The sequence below is a fragment of the Portunus trituberculatus genome, chromosome 45 (genome assembly GCF_017591435.1).
Source record: "Portunus trituberculatus isolate SZX2019 chromosome 45, ASM1759143v1, whole genome shotgun sequence".
NCBI lineage: Eukaryota > Metazoa > Arthropoda > Malacostraca > Decapoda > Portunidae > Portunus > Portunus trituberculatus.
Genome location: NC_059299.1, coordinates 1967869 through 1975368, shown reverse-complemented (window position 1 = coordinate 1975368; position 7500 = coordinate 1967869). Strand labels below are relative to the sequence as shown.

Sequence of the window (7500 nt, the reverse complement as noted above, 5' to 3'; positions counted from 1 at the left end):
AGGCACAGACAGTGAGGCAGAGACAGGCACAGACAGTGAGGCAGAGACAGGCACAGACAGTGAGGCACAGAGGCAGAGGCACAGGCAGTGAGGCACAGACAGACAGTGAGGCAAACAAGAGGCAGAGGCACAGACAGACAGTGAGGCAAACAGGCAGAGGCACAGACAGACAGTGAGGCAAACAGGCAGAGGCACAGACAGACAGTGAGGCAAACAGGCAGAGGCACAGACAGACAGTGAGGCAAACAAGAGGCAGAGGCACAGACAGACAGTGTGGCAAACAAGAGGCAGAGGCACAGACAGACAGTGTGGCAAACAAGAGGCAGAGACACAGACAGACAGTGAGGCAAACAGGCAGAGGCACAGACAGACAGTGAGGCAAACAGGCAGAGGCACAGACAGACTGAGGCAAACAGGCAGAGGCACAGACAGACAGTGAGGCAAACAAGTGGCAGAGGCACTGACAGAATGAGGTAGAGGCAGAGGCACAGACAGAATGAGGTAGAGGCAGAGGCACAGACAGACAGTGAGGCAGAGGCAGAGGCACAGACAGACAGTGAGGCAGAGGCAGAGGCACAGACAGACAGTGAGGCAGAGGCACAGACAGACAGTGAGGCAGAGGCACAGACAGACAGTGAGGCAGAGGCACAGACAGACAGAGGCAGAGAAGCAGAGGCACAGACAGAGGCAGAGAAGCAGAGGCACAGACAGAGGCACTGACAGAATGAGGTAGAGGCAGAGGCACAGACAGAATGAGGTAGAGGCAGAGGCACAGACAGAATGAGGTAGAGGCAGAGGCACAGACAGACAGTGAGGCAGAGGCAGAGGCACAGACAGACAGTGAGGCAGAGGCAGAGGCACAGACAGTGAGGCAGAGGCACAGACAGACAGTGAGGCAGAGGCACAGACAGACAGAGGCAGAGAAGCAGAGGCACAGACAGACAGAGGCAGAGAAGCAGAGGCACAGACAGACAGAGACAGCAGAGAAGCAGAGGCAGAGACAGACAGAGGCAGAGAGCAGAGGCACAGACAGACAGAGGCAGAGAAGCAGAGGAGACAGACAGACAGAGGCAGAGAAGCAGAGGCACAGACAGACAGAGGCAGAGAAGCAGAGGCACAGACAGACAGAGGCAGAGAAGCAGAGGCACAGACAGACAGAGGCAGAGAAGCAGAGGCACAGAGACAGAGGCAGAGAAGCAGACAGTCAGAGGCAGAGAAGCAGAGGCACAGACAGTCAGAGGCAGAGAAGCAGAGGCACAGACAGTCAGAGGCAGAGAAGCAGAGGCACAGACAGTCAGAGGCAGAGAAGCAGAGGCACAGACAGTCAGAGGCAGAGAAGCAGAGGCACAGACAGTCAGAGGCAGAGAAGCAGAGGCACAGACAGTCAGAGGCAGAGAAGCAGAGGCACAGACAGTCAGAGGCAGAGAAGCAGAGGCACAGACCGACAGAAGCAGAGACAGAGACAGTGAGGCAGAGGCACAGACCGACAGAAGCAGAGACAGAGACAGTGAGGCAGACGCACACAGACAGACAGTGAAGCAGAGGCACAGACAGCGAGGTAGAGAGGTAGAGGCACAGACAGCGAGGGAGAGGCACAGACAGCGAGGCAGTGAGGGAGAGGCACAGAGGCAGAGGCACAGACAGTGAGGCAGAGGCAGACAGTGAGGACAGCGAGGCAGAGAGGCCGAGAGAGACAGTGAAGCAGAGGCACAGACAGAGAGAGACAGCGAGGCACAGACAGAGAGAGACAGCGAGGCACAGACAGAGAGAGACAGCGAGAGAGAGGGAGAGAGCACAGACAGAGAGAGAGAGAGAGACACAGCGAGGCAGAGAGAGAGAGAGAGAGACACAGCGAGGCGGAGAGAGAGAGAGAGAGAGAGAGAGAGAGAGAGAGAGAGAGAGAGAGAGAGAGAGAGAGAGAGACAGAGAGAGAGAGAGAGAGAGACAGAGAGAGAGAGAGAGAGAGAGACAGAGAGAGAGAGAGAGAGAGAGAGAGAGAGAGAGAGAGAGAGACAGAGAGAGAGAGAGAGAGAGAGAGAGAGAGAGAGAGAGAGAGAGGAGAGAGAGAGAGAGAGACAGCGAGAGAGAGAGAGAGAGAGAGAGAGAGAGAGAGAGAGAGAGAGAGAGAGAGAGAGAGAGAGAGAGAGAGAGAGAGAGAGAGAGAGAGAGAGAGAGAGAGAGAGAGAGAGAGAGAGAGACAGAGGAGAGAGAGAGAGAGAGAGAGAGAGAGAGAGAGAGAGAGAGAGAGAGAGAGAGAGAGACAGAGAGAGAGAGAGAGAGAGAGAGAGAGAGAGAGAGAGAGAGAGAGAGAGAGAGAGAGAGAGACAGCGAGGCAGAGAGAGAGAGAGAGACAGAGAGAGAGAGAGAGAGAGAGAGAGAGAGAGACAGCGAGGCAGAGAGAGAGAGAGAGAGAGAGAGAGAGAGGCAGAGAGAGAGAGAGAGAGAGAGAGGAGAGAGAGAGAGAGAGAGAGAGAGAGAGAGAGAGAGAGAGAGAGAGAGAGAGACAGAGAGAGAGAGAGAGAGAGACACAGCGAGAGAGAGAGAGAGAGACAGAGAGAGAGAGAGAGAGAGACAGCGAGAGAGAGAGAGAGAGAGACAGCGAGGCACAGAGAGAGAGAGAGACAGCGAGGCACAGAGAGAGAGACAGCGAGGCAGAGAGAGAGAGACAGAGAGAGGCAGAGAGAGAGAGAGAGACAGAGAGAGAGAGAGAGAGAGAGAGAGAGACAGCGCGAGGCACAGAGAGAGAGAGAGAGACAGCGAGAGGCACAGAGAGAGAGAGACAGCGCGAGGCACAGAGAGAGAGAGAGAGAGAGAGCAGAGAGAGACAGAGAGAGACAGCAGAGAGAGAGAGAGAGAGAGACAGCGAGAGAGAGACAGCGAGAGAGAGACAGCGAGAGAGAGACAGAGAGAGACAGAGAGAGACAGCGAGAGAGAGACAGCGAGAGAGACAGAGAGAGAGAGAGAGAGAGAGACAGCGAGAGAGACAGCGAGAGAGAGAGAGAGAGAGAGACAGAGAGAGACAGCGAGAGAGACTTAACAATACTCATCTTATACGGAGTCAATGTGGAAAACGTGACGAGGGGAAGTGCTACTTTTGAGGTGTCGCAGAATTGAAGTGCTGGGCGATGTGGATCCCACGGTATTCCAAGAGGCGGTGTGTTCACTGGTTGAGGTTTTCACCTCGAGTGGCCCAAAAACCAGGGAGCTCGCTTAACACTTTCGCTTGAGTCGAATGGGGCCGCGTGAATCCTTCTTCGGGACAGGAGCGGGGCTTCATGAGACGGTGACGTGGAGGAGAGGTGGAGAGGTGGCGAACGAGGTAGCAAGCGGAGGAGGTGATGGTAGTGGAGTATGTTATGGGCGGGCCGTAACAAAGTGAATAAAAAAAACCGGAGGAAAAAAATAGTCGAAAGATAAAAAAAATGAAAATATTAGAAAAGTGTGGAATATCATGTAGTCTGCAGAATATTATAATGAAAGCAGGAAAAATAGGCCATGTGTTTTATAACGCCTAATGATAATTTTCTTTGTGTGTGTGTGTGTGTGTGTGTGTGTGTGTGTGTGTGTGTGTGTGTGTGTGTGTGTGTGTGTGTGTGTGTGTGTGTGTGTGTGTGTGTGTGTGTGTGTGTGTGTGTGTGTGTGTGTGTGCGTTCCTTGTCTAGGGGATATTAACCTTGTTATTGGGGTAATAAACAAAGCGTTTTTTGGTGACCGGACTAAATCATGAAGTTATTTATGGAGTTGTCTTTATCCTTGGGGCAATAAATGTATCTTATTGTGTTAGGGAAGGAAAATAGAGCTAAGCCACTTCCCTATGACAATAAAAGCAATTGCTTCTTTTATTTATCTATTTATTGTTCAGACATTCGGGGAAGTTGGAGTAGGAGGTGAAGGGAAACTGGTGTAAGAAGGTGAATCCATTCCTCTGAAGAAGCATCTGTGAAACTATTATACATTTCAGCGATGGACAAACGGTGTTTTTTGCAGATATCTCCTAAACGAGTCGTTGGATGCGTGATATTTCAACACACTACCTTGAACATCCGTTCGTAATTCATGGTTAACATACCACAGTGCTATATGTGTTATGTGAGGAGTTTACTGAGTGATATTACGCCTAATCAAAGGTGTTATACAGAATCGGACGAGTGTGGGGTACTTGTCTAACCCCTCCACCACCACCACCACCACCACCCTGAAGAACCCCCAGACCACTCTTTCTCTACCCCAGTATCGCATGACCCTCTTCCTCGCTTCCCTCTTCACCCCCTATTCACACCATCAGCCTTCCACCTTTGATTTTTTCCCTATTGTAATTACATACGTATAGGTATAATAGTTACATACGTCAGTATGTACATACATATCATACATTAATAATATTATTTAATACAATTGCTGGTATATGTGGACATGAAAACCAGAGTGGGTCAAACGACCGTGAAAGCAATAGCTAATTCCGCTGTTAATGGCCGTATAGCTGGATAATAAGCAACGTATCTAACAACAAAATAATATTATATATAAACTGGACCACTTTTTATGATCAATAGGTAGACAGTACGCAATAAGAGTATCAACTTTTCCTAACAGTAGAAGGTCCAGGTCACAGGTAATTCCAGCACATCATGTTCACATGGTTGACCATAACGACTGCAAACATGGCTCTTCTATATACTACACGTAAACGTGCTGTTGTACAGTAATTATCAACGTGAACCACTTCTTGCCTTCATGAAATTGTACCATACTCGTTAATAATCATATCTATACATACACACTTACAGAACATTATAATGTATAAATACAGTGGTGGGAGAAGTAGGGAGGGACACAGGAGTGAGAGAAACGAGGAGCTTGGGAGAGGAGAGGAGGGATAAAGAGGGCGAGAACTTCCGAGACGGGGGAGACGTAGTAGTGGTTAGGAATGGTGTGGGTGTGTGTGGGGGGACCACACTTTCATTCGAATGCGTCAACATGACTCGTCGGCTTTGTGTTATTTTTCACGAGTAAACTCCTCACATAACACATATAGCTCTGTGGTATGTTAACCATAAATTACGAACCGACGTTCAAGGTAGTGTGTTGAAATATCATACTCATCCAACGATTCGTTTAGGAGATATCTGCAAAAAACACCGTTTGTCCACCGCTGAAATGTGTAGTAGTCAGGAACAAACTCACCTCCCTGCATCTGTATAGTCGGGAACAAACTCACCTCCCTGGACCTGTATTTCTCTTCACCTCCTCCCCTATTTATTTATTATTTCTCTACCGATACCTTCCTAGCTGAGAGGAACTTTATATCTCTCGTTAAGACGGAGATTATTTTTGGAGATTGGAGTGAAGTTTGTGATGCATTAAGTTAAGAAGTTAATTAAGAGACCAAGGACAACATGTTATTAAGGGAATTTGCTTCACTGAAAACAGCTTTATGGTATTGAGTGTTCTTGACCCCACACCTGTTTCTCTCTCTCTCTCTCTCTCTCTCTCTCTCTCTCTCTCTCTCTCTCTCTCTCTCTCTCTCTCTCTCTCATGCTCTCCCTTCATTTTTTTGCTTTTCTCCCTTCTCTACATTTTTCCATTAATTCTTTTTTCGTTTTTATCCTTTCCGTCTTTCGTTTTGTCTTCCACTTTCTTTATTTCTCTTTCTAAATATAGCTCCCGTTCCCTCTCTGCCTTCTCCTCCTCCTCTTCCTCCTCCGTCAGGCTTTTTACAATATTCGATGGGTTTCCTCCTCTTCTCTCTCTCCTCCTTTCTCCTTTCTTCTCTCCTCCTCCTCCTCCTCCTCCTCCTCCTCCTCCTCCTGTTTCCTAATATCATGTTCCTTTCAGTTATCCTCGAGTCTCATTTCTCTCTCATTCCGCCTTGAAATCTCTGTTTAATTTTCTTTTAGCATTTTTCAGTTTGTTTCGTGTTAATGTCACTTGTTTTCATGTATTAGAGTTTATTTTTTGTGTTTTCTTTTGATATTGTTTATGTTTTTGTTGTTTTTGTTGTTTTTTCTTACTTTTGTTTTTTTCTACTTTTCTTTTACTACTTTCTAACTTGATTTTCTCTATTTTTTTTGCTTTTCTCCTTTTTTCATCATATTTTCTTTACTTCACTTTCTCTTTTCTTTCCTTTGTTTTTATTCTACTTTTCTTGTACTACTTTCTAAGGGGCCGCGCCACATTTCCTACGCCACATTTCCTACAGGACACATCTCCTACAAATTAAGCAATTTTTAGAGTAGTGACATATTTCCTACAGAGATACAGCATATCTCCTACACGCAGTAGGTGTAGGAAATACGCTGGGTATCAACTTGTTATGTAGGAAATGTGCCTGACACTTGTTTTTGTGTAGGAGCTGCGGCAGTATGGTGCATCCGGCATAACTCCTACAGTTATGCTGTCATACCTCCTACAAGTAAAAAATCTGGAGAATATTGATGTATATAAAACTGTAAAAACTGGAAGGCACATGAAAGTGAACGATACTGTGCAGAACGGATGTATAACAACTTAACTACTTGTTGACTGGTCAAGATCGTCAGGAGTGTATTGAGCCAGAAGCTTCGAGTGCAGAGGCGGGGTGCGCCTACACAATGTAGGAGATATAACAACATATTATTGTGTGTAGGAGATATGCTGTATCCTTGTAGTATATGTGACAAAACAGATTTTTGAGTGTAAGAGATATGCTATATCTCTGTAGGAAATATGGCGTTACTCTAAAAATGCTATATTTAAAGGATATTTGCCCTGGAAAGTACTCATTTTATGTGTAGGATATATGACGGATACTTGTTTTTGTGTAGGAAATATGACCATCTATGTAGGATATGTGGCAGTACTCCAATTATTGTAGGCTTGTAGGAGAAGTGACTACGCCTCCTTTCTAACTCAATTTTTTCTTATTTTTGCTAGTTTTCTACATTTTCATTATATTTTCTTCACTTTACACTCTCTTCTCTTTCCTTATTCCCGTTATTTTCCTCCATCATCATCTTCACCATCATCATCATCATCATCATCACTGCTATGTTAATAATCCCTTTTCATTAACGATCATTACTGTAATTAACCCATCATCTTCATTACAAGTTTTCCTCAGCTCTACTATAACCTGTAATTATCTCCCCGAAGCCTTCCACCACCACCACCACCACCACCACTATCATTACCACCGCGAGCCATAACTAACATTCCACTAACATTTTCTTTCAACCAGTAACGAGTGCCTGTCTTTCCCATATTAGAAGGAAAAGGGTCTCTAGTCCTGCCGTATTTCCTGAGGTTGGATGTATTTTTAGCAATCTGGAGAGGAAAGTTTAAATCCAGAGTCACAATTTCTCTAATAATCTCGGTGAGGGGAAATAGCCTTCATAGGAATTTGTGAGGGAAACTTTTCTGGCCTTGGGGGAGGAGGAAAGAGTACAAGGGAAGGAATCGAAGGAAGGAAGGAAAGGAGGCGTGATATTAAGGAAAAACTATCTACATTCCTGTTGGCTTAAT

General features: G+C 46.4%; 1 protein-coding gene across 6 annotated transcripts in view; it reads left to right on the top strand.

Annotated features, from left to right (window-relative positions):
- LOC123519363 (calcium/calmodulin-dependent protein kinase kinase 1-like) overlaps nt 1–7500 on the top strand; it is a 207764-nt gene that overhangs the window by 106323 nt on the left and 93941 nt on the right. The window lies entirely within an intron of this gene.